We start from the raw sequence: 25,476 nt of genomic DNA, 5'->3' as shown, positions 1-25,476 counted from the left end.
CACTTAAGGAAGATGTGGCTAATCATTACTCATCCACACCATGTTTTACTTTTATAGAGAGAAAGAATGATTTTAGATTCAGTGAATATTTACTTTCTGTCTCCAGAACCAAGACTACATTCTATTTGGAGGTAAGCCCACCCCCCTTCCATGTTAGAGAGCCTTCTCAGTAGCCCTTAAAATGCAGACGAAGAGAGCCTTAACAGAAAATAGTGGAGGTGTTTAACAGATGGCTATCAGTCAACCACCTAACTACTTCCTACTGGGTATATCACAGCAGCCTCTAGTACTTATCATGACTTCTTTATTAACAAAGATATAGAACTTTGTATATTTATCATGACTTTTACCAGGCTTATCAGCAAATATATTGCTGTTGTATACTCTTCCTCAAATACACTACAATATAAGATGCTCTCTTTTTCTTACACTATAAAGTTTATCATTTTTTTTATTCCTGGTATGATTTTAAGTATTTTCAACTAAGAATACTTACCTAGACTTGCTAGTGGCATTTAACTGAAGAGAAATACTAATATATTGGTGGAATATATTTATGCCTGGGAATAGAAGGAAATGGGGCATTAGAAGAAAGAAAACACAGAAGCCAAGTTAATAATAGCTCACATTTATATAGTGCTATCATCCACTAAAATTTTATTACAATGCCTCATGCTGGCATGGATGTGATCCTGGGTACTTGAAGACCAAGGTAACTGAGCACAACAAATCCTAGCAAGCTAGAGATGCTTTGAGTAAGGGCCCAGCACAGTAATGGATGGTGTGTTATCCTCCAAAGAGCAGCTCAGTTCAAAGGTTTATCATCAGAGGGCTGGTTAGAAAGTGGTCTTTTTTCTTTCTTTCTTTTTTTTGCCAAAGCAGTTCTATCTGTAACTCTTTACCAAGGTATGAAGTGGTTCAAAATTGCATTATTAGGGACAACATAGGCACGCATGAAACACTTGCCATATTGAAATAGATGGTGACTTAAGGTTTACTACATTACATTAGGTCTACAAGATAGATAATAATGGTATTATTCTTGCCATCTTGCAAATGAGGAAAGTGAGTTTCACAGAGATGAAATGATTCATTCAGGGTCACACAAGTAATAAGTTTGAGCGAGAATGCAAGTCTACTTTTCTTGTGCAAAGACCAGTGGCGCTCATCCTATAATATCACAGAAACTTTCTGAGATTTTTTTAAGATAATCGTTTCAAAAGTCTAAATTAAAAATATGAAGAATGTCGGAAAATTAATTGATATTGATAAAAACAATGTCTACTTAAGAAATTATAAATTTTTCCTTACCAAAAGTGATCAGAGAGTACATTACTAGCAGTCCAGGAGTATAATTAAGTCTTCTAAACTATTAACTTCCTGTCTTTATTTTAAGATACTACCAACCTAACAGGTAAAAGCTGTAAGCCTACAAAAATCAATTAGAATAAAAACTAATTCAAACAAATATTTCAAAAAGTTACACAGGATCCACTTAAATTTAATGAAATGAGGGTACATGTATATTATTGAATGCATATGATATTTAAGTGCATATAAATTTGAATACATGAACATGTGATAGTCTCGTTGTGGTATAGAAATGACCCTGGGTTTTCAGGGCTATACCACTGGAATGTAAGGTCTGTCAGACCCTACCAATTTGGAAACATTTCAGATGATGTGATGCTCAGTGACAGACACCATGGTTATGTCCAAGGACCTACCTAATTTAGTTTGGATGGGTATCACAAATTCAACCCTAGGGGAATGACATTTTTGAACATAGTAATCTCCCAAGATTATCTGTATGCCTAGAGAGCTTGCATCCTTCATTGATTGATGAAGTAATTCTACCAGGAAAGTACCAAGTTCTTGAATCATTAAAGTAAGATTGGCTAAACCAACCCATAGACAGACAGATAGATAGATAGATAATACAAATATTTTAAAGGATTTATAGTCCCATCAGTGTGGACATTCACTCCAATGATACAGACAACACTCAATATTTATCTTTTCATCCTCTGTGTTTCTTTTTTCATGTTCTACAAATCCTTAGTGTTATATAACACTATATATAATATACATATGTAGATATATATTATATAATACCTTGGTGTTATATAATATATATATATAGCATATAACACCTTAGTGTTATGTAACACTACCAGCCCACTTATCTTAGAGCTTCCTCTGCAAGTATGACAACAGTAGCAGCATCTTAGTCACTGGACAAAGGTCTTGCATTTGCAGAACCAAAAGTTATTTGAATGTTTTGAGACTATTTACAAATCATGATTCTTAGCATTTCCAGCACCATTTTCTTGTGCTCAAGCCCAGTTAATGCAGAAGAAAAAGGGGCTACAGAAGACTTGGGACCATATTTCATGGAACACTGTAGTCAATATAGTGGTGTTGAACTGGTGATGAAATGGAGCTGACTTGTTTGGTCCGTGATAGAAATCACAGTGTGTCCCTGGGCCAATACTCAAAGTCTTTCTAGGTTGGTTAAAAACCCTGCCAGAGCTTTTTGTCTGCTGAAATAGTCTTTGTGAATCCCAGCTGACATCCAACTCATGATGAGTAGGACATTTACATATCTTCATAATTTTGCAAGACGAAAGGAAGAGTGTTCTGGCAAGAGTGGTATGAAGATAGCATAGTGGTGATAAAGCATTTAGTGAGCCAGAGGGACATTGTGGTAAGAATGATTAGGGCTTATAGGTGAAACATTAATCAAACCTCGAAGGCACCAGATTGGTTCTGCCATAATGATTTCCCTTGACTCTCCTTTCCACTTTTGTCACTGTGGCCAGTGGGGGAAGTTCACAGGTATTCATTTGTGTTCACCTAGGCTAATGATCTGTGATCCATTGTTTGCATGTAATAGGAAGCAGTCTAGGGAAGCCAGTGATGATGCATTGATGAAATCTGCTTGTATCATTGTTTTTCTTACTTGTAGCAACTGAACTGAATTTGTTTCTAACTTCATTTCACTTCAGAAGATTACTTGGAGGAAGAGGATGAAAAAGTGTTCAGAGGGAGAGGTAAGGGTAGCACATTTCTTGTGTTTTAGTGGGTTTTTTTTAAGAAAAAATTGAGAAAGTATGACATGAAGAAGGCTCATGAAAAGAATTTGCCACTAAAGCTGTAAATAAAAAGATCACTACTATCAAATGAGTGGTAAAACATAAAGCTGTATCTCCAAAAGATTTTGCCATTGTCATGAAGGCAATGCAGTGCAGAGTCTAAATGAAACCAGGTTACGCTATAGATGATGAGGTCCTTCCAAATTTTTGTTTGCAAATGCCATTGTGCTGATTGCATCAAGACAGAACAATGCAAACTCTCCTAAATAAGGTCTACAATTGCTCAAAAGAGTTCAACTCAAAGGCAGCTAAGTGATACCATGCATGGAGTACCTGGAGTCACTAAGACCTGAGCTGAATTCCACCTTCCAATACCTATTAGATCTGTGACCCTGGACAAGCCACTTAAACTCTGCCTCCCTTGTTTTCTTCCTCTGTAAAATGGGGAAAATAATAGTGTCTTTCTCCCAAGGTTGTTGTAAGGATCAAATGATGTAATATAAAGTTCTTTGCAAACTTTAAAGCACCATATAAATGCTAGCTATTATTATTATTATTATTATTATTTACAAAAAATTAAATAGATATTGCTTTTCTATAGTTCAAGCTATGATATGTAGTTGGACAGACAATAGATTAGTACATATACCTTGGCTAGACACTGAAAACACACAATAAAATGGACCCAGAATCAAATGATAGGAAGAGGAAACACTTGATTGCCTTTGGGAAATTTCCCAGTACTTTTAACAACCCCAAGTTCATCCCTGAAACAAAGTCATCTTTCTATAATAGTAGTTTAATTATAAGATACTATAAGGCTGTCAGTCATAAAATACAAAAATTATTTAAGAATTTAAGTTGCAGGGCAAAGTAAAGGCACATGATAGGTATGAGAAGCCTATAACACATTACCAGTAAAGAATCCCCCAGTGGTGGCATAAAAGATGTCATCAGATATGACCGGAAAAGAATATCAGGTACCAAGAACCTAAAATGACTTGTAGACAGTTCACATGATCCATTAGAATCGTTGCGATATCAATAGAGTATCCAGCAAAAGAACCACTTTGGGAGATTAATAGCAGGGCATAAATAGAAAAGAGTCCAACTGGATGAGAATGGGATGGGCCGGTTATGATCTATATTTTGGGGGGAATACCATATAGATAAAATCATGGATCAATAAAGTAACCAAGAAACAAAGAGAAGAAAATACATTAAAAAAGGACTTTCTCCCAAGATGACTGACTGCCCAGGGCCCCAACACCTACTTCAGCAGAACACTCAATTGGTAATAGTTGGGGTGAGATTAGGATTAGCAACAGTGATCCCCCTCCAAAAAAGGTCACTTAAATAGTTTTTAAAATGCACTTAAAAGAACAAAATGGAGATTAGAAGGAAGCACGGCAAGCAGGACAATTTTTAAAATAATATGTATATATATTTATATGTATATATATACATATATAAACACACATATATGCACATATACATATAAACACCTATACATAACAACTTAAATGCAAGTGGTATGAAATGAATATTTGCAGTTTTATAGAGATTCTACTTTTAGGGTTCTGGTGCATATGAATAGAAAAGTTCCTTTTTTAATGTTTTAAGTTTAAAATTTGTAAAAATAGACTAGCAACATGATCCTTTTATAAACCAAAAGTTTTAAGTTATGTTTCATTATATATTAGTCAATTGCTACAAGTTATTCATAAAGAAAAAGAGAAACTCTCTTTCTGGCCCATGATCTCACTAGTCAAAGAAAATGCATGTTGTAATAGAACAGAGGACAAAGAGGTTGGGGTTATAACTTTCTCTTCTAGTCTTGCTGCAGATTTCTCTGCTGTCCTTGAGGAATTCACTGAAGCTGCCTTTGTCTCCATTTCCACATTCATAAAAAGTGAAGATGAAACATGTTTCTAAAATTGCTCAAAGACCCCCAAGGGAAAGGTTCAGTGTGAAGTATTATTGGCATCTTTATGGAACAAACTGTGCATTGCAGGAATAGAAGCAATAGGAAAAGGAGTACAACCAGAGAACCTGTGATTTGAAGCTCAACAGCCAAAGAAAACACTCTCCCTAATATTAGACACTCTTTGAAATTATCCCACAAGGATGTCTGAACCTGAGTTATTTCAAGATCTGAACAAATGAGATCTTCAAATAATTGCATATTGTTGATCCGGTCCTCTCCACTCCAATTTAATCTGAAAGAGTTGAGTTTTCTCATTCAACCGCTTTTCCTTTCTTTGGGAGGAGGTGGGGAAGGTGAGTGGGTTGGTGTTTGAACGTTCATTTTTTTTTTTCAGAAGAAGGAACTGCTTTCCACACAAATGGATTAGGTGGACAAAACTTAATATTTAACACGTTCAAAATATTAACGTTCATTTTGTGGTGTCAATATCGATTGTTATTTTATAGATGAGAAAACGATCCATCATCGACAGAGGCTTTAGATTGCTAGCTGCAAACCTAGACTTGGAGCCAAAAGCTTTTGAGTTTAAATCTATAATTGGGACCGCCACTTTGCTCCTCAATAAATTGTAAGGCACTGTCAGGTTAACTTCCATATTCTTGAAAATAATTTTTCTTAAAATGTATTGGTGATGTTTTAAAAATCCCTTATTGAAACTTAACTATTTGCTTTTCTTTAGTCAATCTTATGTGAATATTAATAAATATTAAAAAAGCTTTTGTTGGTGGTGTGTGTGCTATGCTCAGGTTGAGAGTTGGCCAGAGTTAGTTTATGATGCTCAGTTATGAAGGTTCTTTTTTTATTTTTGCATATTTTCTTTCCATTTTTGGTTCTTTTAAAAAATATTTCCCATTTCATCACAAGAATACCGAATTCTCTCATCTTCAATAACAAAACAAAATCTCTCTGATGTTAAAAAATATATATCATTCTTAATATGATGAACTGACTGAGAAAATATAGTCAATGGAAAAAACTATAGAGTATCAGAAAAGAAGAATGTTTATGAAAAATAAGAAGATAAACTAGAGAGAATGTAGCCAGTGATTTAAGAAATAAGAATATCATAAGGGTCTATAGTATATGCATTACAATAACTACAGCTTAACCAACTGCCTACTTTTTTGTTGTTTTTTCATTAAACCAAAGATCTGAGATCTATCTCATAGCTACTGGCCTTCCCAAAAGTAGGGATTTGCTATATGCTAGTTTCTGGGCTAGTCTTAAAAGAACCCAATGACATGGAGGTTTATGCCCTCAAAACTGAATTTGATATCATTATTTCCATTTCACTTATTAATCCATATTATATGTGAGTATGTCAGACTGTGAAACCTTTCTCAGAATTGTGGTTTTCTCCCTCCTGAAACAGAAGAGCTGAGTCTTCATATCAGGAAGAGTGATTCCAAGTTTGTTTGTGTTTTGACTTTTAGTCTGACCAATTGGAAGATCTGTCTTGTCATTCCAACTGTTCCAAGCAGATGAAATGTTGTCTAAACTATAGACAAAATGGTAACTGTGCTACTAGAAGAAGGCAATGTGAGGTTAGATAGATAGATAGATAGACAGATAGATAGATAGATAGATGTGAGTTTGTGTGTATATATGTATGTATGTATTAACTGAACTATCCTCATAGCATTTATATGTGGCTTAGTTAATGGGCGATATGATTTTTGGAAAAAATCAAATTTGCTCTTCTGATCACATTTTGCTTTATCTAATATTAAATTAATACATATTTCCATTTTAATTGATGGATCAACCAATTATTCAACCAATATTTATCACTACCTAGTCTACTGGGTGCTGGAAAATGACCAAAAAAAATTGGTCCCTCACCCTCACTCCATGGAGCTTATCAGGGGAGATGATGTGCACATATATGAGTATATATAAAAATAAAAGGTTATATTTTAAGATTATAATAATAAACCTGCCATTTCATTGCTGTAGAGGACTTCCAAGTTCTCCAAGTGAGAAAAGCCCCTCTATCAATGCTAATTAATACCTTCTTTGCAACTTATAGTCATAGTGAGCTGTTTAGAATACTTAGGGGTACAGTGACATGCCCAGGGTCATACAGCAATACATGTCAAATAAGAGATTTAGACCCAAGTGTTCCTGGATTCAAGGCAGACTTACTAAAGGGGTGTTCTGGTAAATGTTTAATGATCAGCTTTCTGAGAAAAAAAAAGAGAATTGTATGCAGGATGCACTTTTCTGTTTAATCTACATTATCCACATTTTCTCCATCACTTTTTCAAGTGTAGACAATCAAGGAAACAATAAATCAAGTCCTGATTTGTGGCATTTGAAGATTTGCGAGGTATAAATGATCACACCGAAAATGTAACAATCAGAACCAGTACCAATTGGCTTTAGTACGTCCCAGCACTACCCACAAAATTCATCCAAAAAAAAAAACACAAAACACAAAATGAGGGAAAGGGCCCAGGAATACGCTCACTCTGAGAAAAGCCATCTCCAAAATAAATATTTCCTTTTGATAATCCACAGTTGAATAATTGAGGGGTTATTCATCTAGATTTAAGACCTAAACCTAAACTAGGCCAATGTTGGAATGTCTGTACCCAGTTCTTTGTTTTTGTGCAATAGAAACATAACGGAATGTGTCTGTGTAATCCACGAGAAGAGCAGACTAATCCCTTTCCTTCTTCATCTTCCTCTCCCTTTCATTAATTTTTGTTCAAAGTACTTGCTGCCTTGATTCCTTGATCTGGTTCCAGATCAAATCACCAGCCCCTTTGGGATAGGTTGGAGCTGCATATTAGACACTTTCCTGCAAGACTTTCAAAACGAGGGGAAAGGGGGAGGGATGGCACAAAAAGCCTTGTGTGAGATGATCTTTGAGCACAAGTTCAGAAAACAACATGGACAGTTAATGAGGTCTCTTTGACTAGTCTAGAAGCTTCAGTTTCCTCAGTAGCTGCAGGCCCCTGGGTATATGAGCACAAGCTAGAAATCTGTTTTTAGGATGAGGTGCAAAGTTAAGGCCAAATGTTTCAAACTGTGAACTACTGGGGGAGATGAAAGAATCATCTTTGCACTGGCCCAGATTTCAGATCTTTCTGCTCAAACCAGAAAGCTGTGCCCTGGCAGGCAGCTTCTCCAGGTCTGTTTTGGAAAGTGGAAATAGCTTATTCTATTGAACTGCAGAATTGGAAAAAAAAATAATTTAAGCTCTTAAATAGGATTCAAACTCCTAATGAAAAGGATTCACTCCATCCTGAAAAAGGCCCTACTAGGATAGCTTGCTTATGAGGTTCAACACGGATGAAATTACCTTTCAAGCTTTTTGTTGCTGTTTGTCATTCTTCTGAAGAATCCTTTATAAAACATAAAACGATCACTTCTTTGTAGGTCTGCTGTATTAGAAAATAAAATCAAATATTATACAGAAACTGGGCAGGGGCAGGGTTTGACATGCCAGGCACAACAACAGTAACAAAAGTAACTGCCATTAGAGGAAATAAAAACTCTAAACCAAATTTGTTGCTTTCCCAGCAATTCAGAAGGCAGGTTAAAGTCGCTGAATGGTTCCTTATTGTAAAAGGGCTTTTCATCATCGAACATATTTCTCTGACCATCTGCTACTGATGTGCTTCCCTGGTAGGAATAAGAGCTTAGGAAAATTTCATAACTATGTTTATTTTATAACTTCATAATTAAATAGTTCAACATGGCACCACGAATTCAATAAGTCCACAATAAATATTTGTTGTGGATGACAAAATAAATTTGTGTGTATCTGTGATTATAGAGTTGTAGAATTGTAGAAGTGAAAAAGAACTCCAAGGTCATCTAGCTAACAGAGTTCAATTACACCCCTCTGCAAATATGTTTTATCTCTACTTTATAGATAATAATGAAGCCTGACCTTTACATAGCATTTTAAAGTTTAAGTGATCTGCATGCATTTTTTTTTTCATTTGACCCATTTAGAAAACCTTTTGAGGTAGATGCTATTATTATTCTCATTTTTTTAGATGAGGAAACTGAGGCTAAGAAAGATGAAATGACTCACCTCAAATAGCACAGTTAGTGAATGTCAGAGATAGGATTTGAACCCAAGCCTTCTAACTCCAAATACAAGATTTTTATTAAACACCAAACAGCCTCTCAACAGAGAAAATGGTCCCTGAAAAGATCTTAGTGTTTGGAATTTCTATTTACTCCTTGGTCTTTAGTATACTACAACTCAATAAATATAATCTTATTCATAGGCATATGCTTTTGACATGGCCCTTCTTCTTTCCTTGGTAGACATGCCCTGTCTAGACTCTTCCATGCTATAAACTTTCATAACCAATGCACCCTCAGTGATTGGCACCTCCTTCCTTATGATATTTCATTTCATAATACAAATGCTATCTTAAACAAGATAATATTGAGAAAGCACATAGCACAGTGCTTGCACAGAGTAGGAACGTAATAAATGCATTTAATCTAGTTCTGTCACGCTTCTTCCTTTCCTCTGACCTCAGAGTGGGGAAACCGACCAAATGTGCTTGATCTTAAGAGCCTGACTCTACCCATAAAATCCTCATCCCATAACAGAACAGATATGCCATGTGAAATGAGCCAGTTGACCTTGAACTGGACTTGGAAAAATAATAAGAACTGGTATAACTTGGGTGCCAGGTTGGGGTGCCAGAAGGTGGGGGGGATGACTGCAACTCACAGGATCATCAACTCCCTTTCTTCTACCATGACTAAAGATCATCTAACCTGATGTCCAAATTCCCCACCTTTGGCAATGTGGCAAATGTGACCGTGTCCTCTGTAGCCCTCACTTCTACTTCCTTTATCCTCTTCTACTTGCAACTGGGTATGTCAAGCCAAGTCTTGTGTTTCTCTTCACATGAGTGAAAATATGCCAAATGAAAGCATGCTGGTTCTAGCATCATTGGCCAGGCCACTGCTTCTTCAGAGATATCTAAGCCCCACACAGCGGCTGGAACAACCTATGAAGAGTAATATGTAAAGGCAAACCGAAGAAAAACTGGGCTTTTAGTTGTAATTATGCTCGGGCTACCTGACTTATTCCAAAGAGAAGTGATGAGGTAAAGTGCTAGGGTTTTAATCAGTTTTTATTATAATAAGGAACCTCCAAAGCATAAATATTCAATATCACATTGAGGTATAGAAGCGAGTCTGAGTTTTCCTAGACTGTACCAAGTACAAAAAAAAAAAAAGTTTGGAATATGGACCCATCTGTGTATTATGTGTCTTTTGATGGATAATCAACTATCTAAATATGGAGAGGCATGTTTAGATCATCAGAAGGATCAGCATCAGGTAATAATGTTTTTTTTTGTATTCTGTGGGAATATGGAGGAGCCATAGTGAGCTTCAATGAGAGGAGCTAACAACAATTAGAAATCTTCCAAAATATCAAAGCATAATGGAAAAAATCAAATTATGAAATACTTCAATGATTTGAGTAAATTAATGAGCCACAAGGTTTGTTTGTTTTTTAGATTGGGAAGTATAAATATGGGTGTGTTTGTTGCTGTTATTTAGTCGTGTTCAGTAGCGTACAGCTCTTCCTGAGCTCCACTGGGGTTTTCTTGGCAAAGATGCTGGAATGGTTTGTCATTTCCTTCTCCTGCTCACTTCACAGATGAGGAAACTGAGGCAAACAGAGTTAAGTGACTTGTCACACAGCTACTTAGTGTCTGAGGCCAGATGAGTCTTCTTCGCTCCAGGCCTAGAACTCTATCCACTGTGCCACCTAGCTGCCTACGTGCCTGGCTATCTATCTATCTATCCAAATATAACTACAAAAAAATAGATCCTTTCATATTATACTCACTACAAACAACTGATCCTTTCAGCCAGTTCCACAAAAAGAGTTAAATAAATTTTCTGGGCTCATGTAGACCAATGATGTCAACCCCAAAAAGAAACAAGAGCCATTAAACTATATGTAAGGTTCCCTGAGGACTATGGGTTGACTTAGAAAACCACATATTAATACTACCTATGTTCTATTCTATTTTTGTTTATTTTGATAAATGTTTCCCAGTTTCATCTTAATCCGGGTCAGCTTCACTTAAGAGGGCTGCCTTCTGGTTCCCACTCTCAACAATACAAAATTGGCTTCAGCTAGTTCACTGATTTTATCTTTCACTCTTCTGACAATGGCCCTGTCTTTAAGGAGACACAGAATTCAAAGGATATATTCTCCACAGAAAGAAATGACTAATATAAGGAATTCAGAGAAATGTGGGAATCTAGGTTTAAATTGATGCAATGAAATAAACATACTTAGAAGAACAATGTATTCAATAACTGCAATAATGTAAAGAAAATAACCCTAAATGAACCTTCAATGATCATAAATAACCAAACTTGGTCCTAGAGCACAGATAATAACACATATCTCCCTCCTCTTATCAGAGACACATTTCTATATGGGCAGAATGTTGTATACGATGTCAGCTGTGGACACAGGAACACAGATATAGAACTGGCAAGGACCTTATATGCCATCAAGTTCATTTTACAGATGAGGAAACTGAGATGGAGAGAAACTAAGTAACATTTTAGAATGATATAATAAATAACTGAAGTAAATTGAAACTCATGTCTTCTTGATTCTAGGTCCAATGCTCTGACAAGCATTGTCTCCTTAGAGGATTGATAGTTTTTAATCAACTATTTTTTTTCTTTTTACAAGGGAGAGTTTAATTGCAGGGGAGGGGGGCAGGAAGAGAGTCAGGTTTGGGGACATGGGGGAATAGTCCAAACTAACTAGGTGATTGGCTGAATTTTTCAATCCCAATCATTTAGGGGCAATACCTATTTTACTGTGCTAGAGATAATAGTCTTAGATATCAGCAATAGAAAATGACTGAATTAATAAACATTTTAACCAATAATGTCACTTTTTGAATGTAGAGGTGAGATAAGTGTCACCCCAACTCCTTCACAAATTCTCCAGGGCATTCATGGAATGTGAATTGCAGCTAGAAAGTGATCAAACTCCTACCAATTCCAAGGATCCGTAGCTGCAATCAAAATAGCTTTCACATTATTTTTATTTTCCCAGGAACACTGAAAGATATATCAACAAACATCAGGTGAGTCTTTCACTGCTGCCATCTTCTCAGCCCCTTAGCGGCTATCAGAATAAAGTTACACTGAGGTACACTGTTGCCTCACCTTTGTCAGTTGAGGTTTTAACAGGCGTGATCGATAATCAAAAGATATTCTACATATCATATGTGGTGCTGGGAAGGGCGAGTGACCAACGGGAGTTTTTAAGTCAATTGCTTACAGAGTATCATTATATATATTGTTCTTCTATTCCTGCTCACTTTGATCTGCATCAATTCATAGAGATCTTTCCAGTTTCTTCTAAAGCTGTCCATTTCATAATTGATTATAGTCCTGGATTTGAAATCCAAGGACATGTGTTCACAACCCAGGTTTATTTATGACCTATATGAAGTTTAGCAAATCACTTAAACTCTTTGGGTCATGAGTTTTTCATCTATAAAACAAGGGAACTGGACTGAATGATTTATAAGCTTTGAATCTGTGGCCCTGTATATGGGTATTTACACATATAGTCTAGAATATAGACATTGTAGGCATGGGAATCAGGTTTGGCTAATGTCTTTCCCTATCCTCTTTGCATTTTTGTCTTTGAGATGTTATTGGTATGGCATTCATTTGAGATTATAAAGACATGAGTATAACACAGAGGCTCCCCCTTGTAAATGTTTTTTCAGCCCAATCTTCAACTTCTAAAGCTTTCAGGTCAGCCTGCTGCCTTTTTTTTTTTTAACGGCCGTGAACTTCTTTTCAAAGACAATATTAGAAAAGAATCAGCATCAGTTAATCAAATTGTCCTTTTAACTTGCATTTGATGTATAAAAGCTTTCCAGCAGGATGGTAACATTTTGTTTCATTAGAGATTATTTCCTACTACTGTTTTCAGACCCCTTTTCCGGCTTCTTTCCTCAGGAACTTGTTTTTAAACAGCTCTGGAGACGAACAGCTTCAAGAGTCCATGCAAAGGACATGTGAAAGAGCCACTGTTTGGCTGCAGCCAGAGTGCCCACAATCCACTTTGATGTTTCCTTATTATCGGATGAGTACATCAAGGGTCTCTTAATGTGTCAATGACCTAGTACAAATTGAGCAAAATCATTCTATAAAGGAACAATTGAGAAACAAAGGAATTACTCCTGGTTTAAAAAAAAATCTTCCTAGTTCAGTAATAACTACATCTTTTAAACCTATCACCTCAGGGCTTGGTTCTGATCTTAACAGTCAGATATCTTTACAAAAGCTGCAAACTCTGCCACTGGTATTGTATTAGAAGCAATACAATTCTGACACAAATAGCACGAAAGATAGCAGTAGTAGTATTATAGTACTATTCATATTATATTATATTATATCATATTATATCATTATATCAATACTCATATTATGTCATATCATATCATATCATGTTATGTTGTATTATGTTGTATTATATTATATTTATTATATTATGTCATGTCATATTGTATTATATGGTGTTATGTTGTGTTATGTTATAATATATTTGTTGTGTTATATCATAAAACATAAACACATGTATGCATATATATGCATATGTGTGTGTATAAAATGATACTTTTATTTAGAGTAGTGGTGAGCTGCATAGGTATATATAGATATATTCAAATACAGAGAGAGACATATATGTATATATATTTATGAAATTAAAATTTCCTTGACTTTATGGGAACAGAAAGAAGATGGGGGACAGTATTTTTCCTAAGTATACTAACCTTGGGGATTATATGAAATTCTTTTAAGAGCTGGAAATGGTAACCAGATGGAGTTTTTTCATTCTGATAAGTAGAAAAATATCACAAAGAATTTAAAAATCTGTGTCCAACCTTCAAAGTGACATAGAGAGTTGTGATCTGAATAATTCAGGCCAATAAAGAAATGAACAAACTGTGCCTGGTATCTAAAAAATATATATATATAAGCCAAGAGAAAGAAGGAAAGCATTAATATTGTTTTGCTACAAATTTCCTAGGAGCATCATGGATAAAGTGCTAGCCTTGGATAAGGAAGTCCTGGATTCAAGCAGCCTCTGACCTGCTGACCTAACTTCTGGATAGTTTTGAATAAATCAGTCACTGAACCTCTTCTTTGTCCTCAACTGCTGCATTGCCACCTTGAGGAAAACCCTCCCCAGAATCCACCTTTCCTGATTGGTGACTCTGTATTCCCAGGGTTCACCATTTCAGAAAGGCCTTTAGACATGCTTCACCTCTCTTACCCCGGGACTCCTTCTGTGCTCCTTCTTTTCCATACTTGCTTCATTACTGGTTCCTCTCCCAACCCCTTTCTAGCTCTCCTATATGTATCATTTTCCCTTAGTAAAATGTAAGCTCCTTGAGGACAGGGGTTATCTTACTTATTTGTATTTTTATCCTCAGCACTTAAAACAATGACTAGTGCATAATAAGCTTTTAATAAATACTTCATCATTTATCTATGTATCTATCTACATCTATCTATCTAGCCATCTATCAATCAAAACTTTAAGTGTCCCAGGTAATTCTTTGAAACTATAAGTGTCAGAATAGCTAGTAACCTCTACCATAAAAGAAGTTTCTTCTCTGTATTTTTCCCTCCGTTGATGAAAACACAGGTTCGGACCCAAGGAAAAAAATTCTTATTTAGATATTTTTTCAGTCAAAAACAAGGTTTATTAAAGATCCGCCATATTAGCTAGACTCTTAAGGAATCTGAGCACCTGTGAGCTATTGGCTAGATTGTAAAAATCTGAGCAGTGGCTAGATTATAAGAATCAGAGCTCAGATTTTTTTGTGTGTCTATTTTGATCTATTTTTCTGATTAGTTGCTGAATGCTTTGACTCCTTCATGTGACTCTGTATATAGTGATTTGCTGGTAAATGTTTAACAACCAAATGTCTGAGGGAAAAAATATTGTACAGGACACACTTTTAAGTTTAATCTGCATTATTAATATTTTTTCCATCATTTTCTTAAATCAAATCAACATAACATTAAATCAAGCCCTGATTTGTTATTTGTCGATTTCCAAGGTATAAATGCTCTAACTGAAAACTTAGCAACTGACTCCCTCAACCTAGTATACACAAGCACCAACACACATAGTGAACCCAATCAAACAGTATGATGTAATGAAAGAAAGTTGGATTTAGAGTCAGAATTCCTGTATTTGATTCCTGGCTTTGCTACTTACCACCTGTGTGGCCATGGGAAATCACTTAGCATCTCTTAGACTCACTGTCCTCATCTACAAAATGAAAGGGCTGGACTTGATGACCGTAAAGGTCCCTGAACATGTGACCCGAACATTTGTGAAATCTTCATCTGCTGCCTTAAAACTCTGATGCCACAAAGTCACGAGGTAACAAAGCTATAGCTAACCTGTACAGCTCACCATGATTCTAGGTAGAATTGGGGTTTTTTTTCCTCTTTTTTTTAAATTTTTAAATGGCTCTAAACTACCTCTTGATCGCTACTTTTCCTTGATTTGCAAATTAAAAAAAAATAATAATAACACAAAAACAGAGATACTAGACCTCAACGTGCCTATAGGAAATGAATAAGTGGATCATTCTTTGCAAACTACTCAAGTATCTCAGATCATACAACTACAATAAGAACAACAACAATACTAATAGCTAGCATTTGTATAGTACTTAAGATTGCAAAGTGATTTACAAATATCATCTCATTTTATCCTCACACCCCTTTGAGCTAGGTGCTGTTATTATCCCCATTTTATAGATGAGGACACTGAAGCAGACAGAGGTGAAGGGACTTGCCCAGGGCCACACAGCTATTGAGTCTGAGGTAACAATCAAACTCTGATCTTCCTGACTCCGAGCCCAACACCCTGTGTACTGTGCCACCTGGCTGTCTCTAAACGTAAGAGCTTCTAATTTTCTACTGGACCAGGCAAATTTATCTACCCTGAAAAGGGAAGCAGCTGACTTTCCCAAGAGTAAAATCAATTCCAACACAAGACACAGTCCAACCACTCACATACTCCATCTCCTACATCCTCTGCTTTTTTTTTTTTTTTACACATGGTCCTCCATGTTTAGAAGACATTCTCTCCTTACCTCCCACCTTAAAGAATCGCTAGTCTCCTTAAGAGCACAGCTGAGTTTTCTCTTCCTCCATGAGGACTTTACCGCTTCCCCTTCCTCCTTGCCAACCACCAGTTTTTAACATTTTATCCCTTTACTAATTATGTGTTTATTCATTGACTTACTTGCATTTATATTGTATGCACCAGTAGAATATAAGGTCCTTAAGGACAGAAACTATATTATTTTTGTATTTGCATTCCTTACACAATACCTGACACACATTTAATGGATTTCTTTTAATTGAACTGAATTTAATTCTCTGGAGTAAGGGAAGGTATCATGACAAAAAAAAAAAAAACAACTGGCCTCAGTGTCAGGGTAACCTAGATTGGAATTCTGTCTGTGAAACATACAGGTTGTATGACCCCAGGCAAGTGACTAAGAACCCCATGGCAAATAATTCTTTAAGACTTTAAGTCAAACAACGATTGGCATCTATATTGGCAGAGGAAGTTTTTCACCAGGGAGTTCCCTCCCCCCCAAAAAAAATGACAAGTCTGAACTAGAATATCAAGAGATAGATAGATAGAGGTATAGATTACAGGGTGCCACTACATGTTAGAAAAGGATATATTAATGCTTGAACACTGCCAATACAGGAATTTGGTTTTCTTGACTCTACATATTTGTAACAAGGATCTTGTGATTTGTTGTTTGGTTTTGTTTGTTTTTTTCTTTCCTTCTAATGATGGAGGGTGGGGCAGTGGGAGAGAGAAAAATAAATTTTTGTTCATCAAAAAAATTAATTTTTAAATTAATCAATTAATTTTTAAATTAATCGATTAATTTAAAAATTAATTTTTAAAACGCTATGTTGCTAGCTAACATTTATGTAGTACTTTAAGGTTTATGAAGTGCTTTACAGATATTATTTCATTTGGTTTTCACAGCAACCCTGGGAGACAGATGCTATTATCTCCATTGTACAGATAAAGAAAGTGAAACCCAGAGAGATTCAGTGATTTGCCGAGTATCACATAGCTAGCAAGTATCTAGGAGTGATTCAAACCCAGGACTTGCACTTCTCTAAACACTGACACTGGATTGATCAAAAACATGAAATGTTCAATTTCTCATCCTAAAGATTTTGTTTTCCAGCAGTTTTCCTTCCTGATGTAAATGAGTCTGTACCTTAGAATTGCCTGAAGAGCCCTCTCTCTGGCTGGGTGCTAGGCCTGTCTGGAAGGCCTGGGAGGACTGTGTGGCCCAGGACAGTAAAACTGCCCATTTTCATTTGAGCCCAAGGCCACCTGGGAGCAATGGCAAAGGCAGTACCCAGTGTCTCAGATGAGTTCCCCAGGACTTTAGTAATCAAATAGCAGCATTGGCACTTTCCATATTATAGCAAGAACTCTGAAAAGCCACCATATTTCCCACCCCCGTTCCTGCTAGAACTGTGGTGGTGAGAGAGAATCCACAGCACCACTGTTTGTGCTGGGGTTCGGGTTGTGTCAGCACTTTCCTTATAAATGCTGTTTACTGAAGGTTTACAACTTGGCTGTAAAAACCAGTTGGCATTGAAACTTGAAACTTGGCATGAAAGGATTGGCATCAGCATTGCCCGGAAGCCGTTTTTCTATCTAAATCTGAAGAAAACAAGCTAGGTCATTTTCTAGTTATTTGTGTTATTCCTGCACAAAACGAAGTCTGACAGCTTCAAACAGTCGTTTGCATTTGCAATCCTCAAAAATTGGGTTGCTCCAAGAAAAGTAACATTTGGTAAACAAATACCCCATGATAGAGTGTAAGGAATGAAAATGGAAGAGAGCTGGGTACACTCAGAAGAAATGACAAGACAGCAAAGTTTCTAAAGTCACTGTGTATCGGAGTAGGGAAAACACAACAGGCTGTGATTAGATGATTATACAGATTTTGGGAAGTAAATTTGCAAAGCCCATGGAACGTAACCGAAAAGAAGAACAGCAAAAAGCAAGTTTAAAATCAAAGGGAACATTCTTTTTCCAAAAAGAAAAACTGTTGTACACCTCACTGAAACATCATTCTGGCTCTTTTATCTCAAATAATCAGGTTTCTTTGCCATGAAAGTATTTTTCCCTCTCAATTTTGCTTTGTCTGAATAGAATGCATGAAAGCAGCTTGGGGAAGGATGGCATGAGTGTTCCAATTTAATTGGCTGGGGTTTTTTGTTGTGTGTGTGAGTGTGTGTGTGTGTGTGTGTGTGTGTGTGTGTGCGTGTGTGTGTGTGTGTCTGTATGTGTGTTTAAGGAATCTGTATTTCAGAGACTGTTTTCTCTCCACACAGCTGCTGCATTGATGGTTTTAAAATGAAATTTCAGAGATGGGAGAGCAGATGTAGGTGGTCAATAGCAAATTGACTCAAGAAGAAGGTGACAGCATAGACTGCTATCCAAAGAATGCCCTTTTTGGCGGATTTAAAAGTCAGTTTTGACGTCAAGGAGTGCCCTAACATACACTCACTCAGTACTGTGCCCTGAAGAGAGAAGCGTGGGCAGACTAGACTTTTCATTTCTTGAAACCCTGTCACTGCATGACTAAAGAAACTATACAAAGCAAAGTGGAAACAGGGGCCAGATTAAATAGAAAGGAAAAATAAGACTGGAGAGAAAGGAATACAGAAGAATCAAGCAAGGGTGATGAGTCCAGTACTCAGCAACAAGTGACTCTTTATGATACTGAGCTCTCTGAGGATTGTGCTTTTCAAGTAATTCAACTCAGAAAATTAGGATTAAACGCCTACTATATGTTAGGCACACACAAAGTTACAAAGACAAAAATGAAATAATCTCTACCCTCAATGAGTTGATATTCTATCGGAGAGAGAAAACATGTTCCAAGGTAAGCAAATACAAAATCTATACAAGGTATTTAAAAAGTAATTTGGGGCAGTAGAACTTTAAGTATTGAAAAAATCAGAAGAGGCTTCTTGTAGGAAGTGGCATTTGATCCATTCCTTGATCCATCCAAGCAGTGAAGGAGGGGATGGAGAACCTTCAAGGCAAATATCCCACAAACATGAGAAGCGAGATTTGGAATGTGGGGCCTGAGAAAGGGAAATGAGATCATATTATGTTTCTTTCTATTCCCAGTTTTAACAAGCTGAAAAGAATTTGGATTTTGGTGACTGCTAAAATATTGACTTTCTATCAACCCCCACAGTGTTTTGAATGTGAACACTGTAGAAACTAACTTGGGTCATATCATGTACCAAATGAGGAGGGAATTCGACAATAATATGCTTATTGTGATCATGTGAGTCAACTCACAAGATCAGTTAGGTCAACACATGAGGGTATCTTAGGCCAAAATAGGCATATCCCAGGCCAAAATAACTCTGTTGGGTACAACTCATGATCAGTAACCCAGAGAAGCTGTCAAAGGCAACTAGATGGTACAGTGGATAGAGTTCTGTGCAGGGAATGAGGAAAACCTGAGTTCAAATCCAGTTTCAAACACTGTGTGTCTGAGCAAGTCTCTTGACCTCTATCTGCCTCAGTTTCCTCCTATATAAATTAAGGATAATAACAGCACCTACCTGCCAATGTTATTGGGTTTACTTAGTAAAGAGCCTGGCACACAGTAGGCACTAAATAAATGTTAGCTTCAAATTGAAGCATTTTTCTTACTTTTTTTTTTTGCAAAATGACTAATATGGAAATATGTTTCACATGACTTCACATGTAAAATGGATATCATTTTCCTTGCCTTCTGAAAGGATTAGAGAGGGGACAGTGGGAGGGAGATAATTTGGGAGCTCAAAATTTAAAATGAATGTTAAAAAAATAATTTTAAAAAAAGAAAGAAAAAAAAACAAAAATGTTTGTTTCCTTCCACAATAGTGCTTTGCCTTCTGGTGGGATACATTTTGCCATGAGGTTTATGCTTTTTTTTATTGCTATTATTAACTGTTATTATTTTTATTCAAAGATTATCATCATTAGGTTTGCATATTAATGCATGACATTTTGCAATAGCAAAAAAAAAGGAAAGAAAAGAAAAGAAATAAACAAATAAAATGGATGCCCATATGGATATAATGAAATATTAGTGTGTCAATAACAATGAGGAATTCAAAAAAAATGGGAATCCTTTTACATACTAATGTAGAGTTTAATAAGAAGAAAAGAGGAAAAATAAATGCAATGCTACGATAATGTAAACAAAAGCAACACTAAATGCGCAGCTGAACTCTGGCTAACTTTAATGATCAATCTTGTCATGAAGAACTAAATGAAACACCCATCTATCCACTTGGGAGAGAAATGAGGTTTTGGGGGAAGGATGCAAATGAAAAGTATGCAATCAGATGTGGACACTGTGTCCTCTGGTCTTGCTTAATTATTTTTCTTTTACACAAGGGAATATGGGATATTTAAGAAAATAACTGTAGTTCAAAAACAAAAACCATCTAAAAAAACCTTATATATACACATACATATATATACACATGGGGGCAGCTAGGTGGCGCAGTGGATAGAGCACCAGCCCTAAAGTCAGGAGGACCTGAGTTCAAATCCAGCCTCAGACCAAACACTTGACATGTATTAGCCGTGTGACTTTGGACAAGTCACTTCACCCCGATTGCCTCACTAAAAAAATTAAATAAATAAATAAATAGAATAAAATATATATGTATAAAAGTGCATATATACATACATACATATATATGTATGTATATATACACATACATACGCATACTTGAGCACAAACTTGGAACTCCAATGAGCAAATGGCATATGTGAATTTACTTAAATTGTGTTATGTCTTACCTTTCTCCTATAAATACACTGAATAATTAAACTTAAAAGATTATTTGAATTGATTTAGGTTCTGTCCATTATCAGGGCCCCGTGTATCAAGGGGCTTAAAAGACAGCCTGTAAAAATGTAAGGATTTTCACATAAATTTAAATGTGACCAACCACACTGAACTTGAAATAAAAGTCTTTAACTTAGGATCAGGCCCCAGGATAAATGTTAAAGTACTGGAGAGTATTAGACACTCCAATCAAAGTTTTCAGTATAGGAGACAAGTGGCAGTGAGCTGTAAGAATATTTTTAATAAATCAGAGAGGGGGAAGAAATGCTCACATATATGAAGGATTTTTGACGCCCATTTTAAACCTTAAGATTTCAGATTTGAGGCAAAATATTACCCTAAAGAAACTTTACAAGAAGTTTAACTCTCAGCAAGGTCCAAATTAATCCCACCATTTGCTTCCCCTAACTTCTGAGTCAGGGTTGGAAGAACTAAAGGTTTTTGTTATGGGTGTGACTGCTTTTCAAACAAGCCATGCAAAGTTAGAGGGTCTTCTAGAGCCCAGCTCAGAATTTGCCCTAACCGCAGCTAGATTCTAAAGCCCTTTACCTACTTGACATTTGTGCAAATCAGAGGCAGATTTACAAGGTTTTGCAAAGACCTCTGAGGCTATACAGAACTTGGCAAATTTTACATTTCCATACAATAAGCTTAGACAGCTAATCCTCTAAACTTCTAGGTAGTACTCTCTTGCCAAACATTATGCTCTCTATTGGTGGAGACCTAACTGCCTAGAGTCTGTGAGAGAAAAGTCAAAAAGTCTATGGAAAATATGAGCTACCGTCTTTTCTTTCATTTGGAGCACCCTATTTAGGCACAGGAGATAAAGCAATAGTTGGTTTCTTTCTCTTCTACTTGAGGGAGTTTATTTTAGATGAAAAGTTATAAGTTCAATCATACTTTGCTTTGAGCCCCCACTTAGGAGAAATTTTAACATTTAAGTAGAGATTGAGCTCTATGCCTATCTTTACATATATATGTGTATGGGTGTGTATTATATATATATATATGTATATGTATATATATATATTACACACCCATATACATACATACATACATATATATATATGGAGAGAGAGAGAGAGAGAGAGAGAGAGAGAGAGAGAGAGAGAATGTCAATCCCTGGCCTCTATGTGATTGTAGAAAAATTCAGTGTATCTGAAATATTTGGGTAACAAATCAGCATATTATACTATAATATCCATAGATAGGAACAGGAAGAAAAGTTGAGGAAAAAGTCAACCATTCCTTGGGACTTCCCTCATCCCAGGTCTTCTGTTCTGAGATACCCACATAGCTTTGTCTCTCAGAAGTATATTGGAATGCCACACTTACTCCTGCCTCTCAAATGAATCTCTTCTTAACTCTCCACAATTTATGGATAAGTCCTGAGATGTGGCCAAGTTTCTTTAGTCTATCAAAAAAATTCTTATGAAATATCATTGCAGTTTGAAGGATTTTTTGCAGTTAGACTAAGGCCTATGATTGAGCTTGATTGATTGGGCATCTTAAAACTTTCTTTAAATGAGGTAGAGTTGAATAAAGCAATTGCCTAGTCATATAAAAAAAACTTTTTAATACCCAATTACTCATTTTCATTTTCAACCAGTCAACAAGCATTTAGGTGATTAAATTGGCTTTGACCTACTCTCAATGGAAATTGGATTTTATTACTATATTATTTAAACTAGTGTGGTAATATGGTTCAGGATCTAAGATAGGGCTTTGAATGGACCACCTTCCAAGGTACAGAAGATAATCTATAAGTGACCAATACCTTGAGAACATGGGGACATGGGCAGAGCCTGCAGCTGGGCTAGGCCAGGTGAGAAATGTTCACTGAACCCAGCTATGTCAGTTTCTTTGTCAATTCCTTCTGACTGTAACTCCAGGGCTCTGTCCACTACCCAGTACTGTCTCTCAAATGATGCTCTAGAGACAAGATCAGATAAGATTAAAGAGAAGAACAGCACTTCAGTTTTTAAACCCTATAGTTCATTGTTTCTGTACCTTATTTTGTTTCCTTTTACATTTTCCATTAATCCTGCTTTAATTTTTTATGACTTTTTTTAATAGTCATTTTATTTTTTGTTAGATTTTGAGTTCCAAGTTGTGTTTCTTCCTACCTCTCATCCCCAAATTAGAGAAGGCCAACATTTGATATATGTGGAACCAATAAATACATACTTCCATATATCAGTTTTTCTCTGGAGGTAGATAGCATTTTCCTTGATAAATCCTTCATAGTTAATTTAAATGTTCCCATTACTCAGAATTGCTTAGTCATTCACAGTTATTTTTCAAACAATATTGCTATTACTCATTACACCATTGTCTTGGTTCTGCTCATTTCATTCTGCATTATTTCATGCAAGTCTTCCCATGTTTTTCTAAAATCAATCCGCTCATCATTTCTTACAGCACAGTAGCATCCCATCACAATCATATATCACAACTTAATCAGCCATTCCCAAATTGACCTCATTTTCTAGTTCTTTGTTACCACAAAGAGAGCTGCTAGAAATATTTTAGAACTTATACAGTTTTTTTTTTCCTTTAAACTTGGTCACCTTGGGAAATAGACCTACTAGTGGTATTGCTGGGTCAAAAGGTATACACAGTTTTATAATTCTTTGGGCATAATTCCAGATTGCTCTCCAAAATAATTGGATCAGTTCATACTTCTGCCAACAGTGTATTTTTTTCACATCCCTTCCAATATTTGTCATTTCCGGCTTCTCTCATTTTAGCTAATCTGATAGGTATGAGATGGTACCTCAGAGTTGTTTTAATTTGCATTTCTCTAATCAATAATGATGTAGAACATGTTTATCATATGACTGTATATAGCTTTGATTTCTTCTTCCAAAAATTGCCTTTTCATATGCTTTGACCATTTATCAATAGGGGAATGACTCATATTCTTAAAAATTTGACTCCATGTATTTGAGATATGAGGTCTTTATCCAAGAAAATGTCTATAAAAAAAATTTCCCCCTTTATTTCTTTAGCAGAGATTTTAAATCTTGATTTAATCACAAATGAATTAATAAGAGGGCTTGCTAGAAACTGGATCAGATAATAAGGAAGAACACTGAAATTCCTTTAAGGGCACGGGGTAAGCTGGTAGCAGGGCAGAGATGTGAAAAAAAAACAAACAACTCTCTGGGGAAGGGCCTCAGAGTTTAACAGTGGAAGGTGTTCCCAGGTTTCTAGGGGAAAAATGTACCTTGCATTGTGTAACACTGCTGAATAACATATAAGCTCTCATCTCCTAATTCTGTGACTATACTGGTTGTCCTCCATGCTTGGTAGGCACTCCCTCCCTGCTCACCTCCTAAGGCTTTAGAATCCCTAGGTTCCTTCAAGATTCTGCTCAAATATCACCTTCAACATGAAACCTTTCTTGATCCCCAAAGCTTCTAATACCTATCCCTATCACCTTGTATGTGCTTTGAATCCATGAACATTTTTGACTTCTCTTTTCTCTCTTTTTTCCCACAATACGGGCTCCTGAAAGACAAAGACAGCTTCCCTTTTGTCTTCAAATTCCCAGTACCCTGCACAGTGACTGGCATGTAGCAGTCACTTAATACATGCTCATTTGATTAATTAATTTTCATTATAAAAATAAGGAAACTGAGGGCCAGAGAAATTAAGATATTTACCTATGGGTCACATAGCTGTGACCCAGCCATGTCTTCTGAGTCCATGCATGAAAATCTCTGTTATTAGGGAATGTTTCATAGGGGTGGGAGTTTAATCTTGAAGAATGGGAAGAAAATGAACAAATGAAGAGGAGGTCAAACCAATACTACAGATAGGGGAAAACAGCATAAGCAAAGGCATGAAGCTGGAAATGAATATGACATGTCCAGGAATCAAGAAGGAAACAGGCTTGACAGGATTAGAGAGTTTACACTGGGGAGTAATGAGAAATTAAGTTGAAGGTATGGGGTGAGAGGGGATTAAGGAGAGTCTCTAAAGGTACCAAATGTAAAGAGATATAGATGCCATTTGGGGCAAGAGGAAGAAGACATGATAAATTACTAAACTGAGAAGTAATGAAGAAGGTAGTGTTTTTGAAAGATTAATCTGGCAGTAGTGTGCAGGTTGGATTGAAGGGAAGAGAGGGAGGAAAGAGCAAGGGGAAAGGCATTTATATGGCACCTACTATGTGACAGGCACATAGTAAGTGTTATATCAATGCTAGCTATTATTATTATTAATTATTGAAGAGAGGTTTCTCAACTACATTTTTAATATAATTTTTTTTAAAACTACCTACCCGTCGACTAGTTTCTTGTTGATATATTTGTGGTTGATTTTTTTAAAATTAATTTTCATGTCTTTAGATTCATTTTCAAAAAGATTCAATTCCTATACAGTTCAGAGGATCATAGGT

The 25,476-nt window shown here is 36.1% G+C and overlaps 1 long non-coding RNA gene across 1 annotated transcript; it reads left to right on the top strand.

Annotated features, from left to right (window-relative positions):
* The first annotated feature begins 69 nt into the window (after positions 1–69).
* Positions 70–5,660, top strand: LOC114027455. Its single transcript, XR_003567259.1, has 3 exons — positions 70–131; positions 2,969–3,053; positions 4,931–5,660. It is a non-coding gene; the product is annotated as an uncharacterized LOC114027455 (long non-coding RNA).
* Positions 5,661–25,476: the final 19,816 nt, after the last annotated feature.

The sequence above is a fragment of the Vombatus ursinus genome, unplaced genomic scaffold, assembly GCF_900497805.2.
Source record: "Vombatus ursinus unplaced genomic scaffold, bare-nosed wombat genome assembly UNPS02014861.1, whole genome shotgun sequence".
NCBI lineage: Eukaryota > Metazoa > Chordata > Mammalia > Diprotodontia > Vombatidae > Vombatus > Vombatus ursinus.
Note: the sequence above shows the minus strand (reverse complement) of the source record. Positions and strands in the feature narration are given on the sequence as shown.